Consider the following 418-nt stretch of genomic DNA (forward strand, 5'->3'; position numbering starts at 1 on the left):
AACCGGAGCCATAAAACGTTTCCTTTACTTCTGGAGTTTTGTGTATTTTTTATTCAATCAAAATTCTGTGTTTGAGAGTAAAACGAATGATTTTGTAATACAAAAATAAAATATTGCATGCAAATCTTTGACAATCATTATGTTTCTTTATGCACTTCAAAACTTCTCATCGCGAAACTACAAATCTTGCTCTCTTTTCTGCTGTCTTTTTGTTAAAGAATGTCAGCCTTCAGCAGCAACGTGTATAACCCACGCGGTATAAAGATCCTTTACTTGGACTCATTGTGCGAGCTGTCTCTTAAATATAACACGTGGGTTATATACACGTTGCTGCTGACTGGGCTGACATTCTTGACACACCCACCAAACAAGAGAAAATAGTTGCCTCCAAATACCCCCACTTGCGGTAATAGTGTCT

This window comes from Barbatula barbatula, assembly GCF_947034865.1.
Source record: "Barbatula barbatula genome assembly, chromosome: 19".
NCBI lineage: Eukaryota > Metazoa > Chordata > Actinopteri > Cypriniformes > Nemacheilidae > Barbatula > Barbatula barbatula.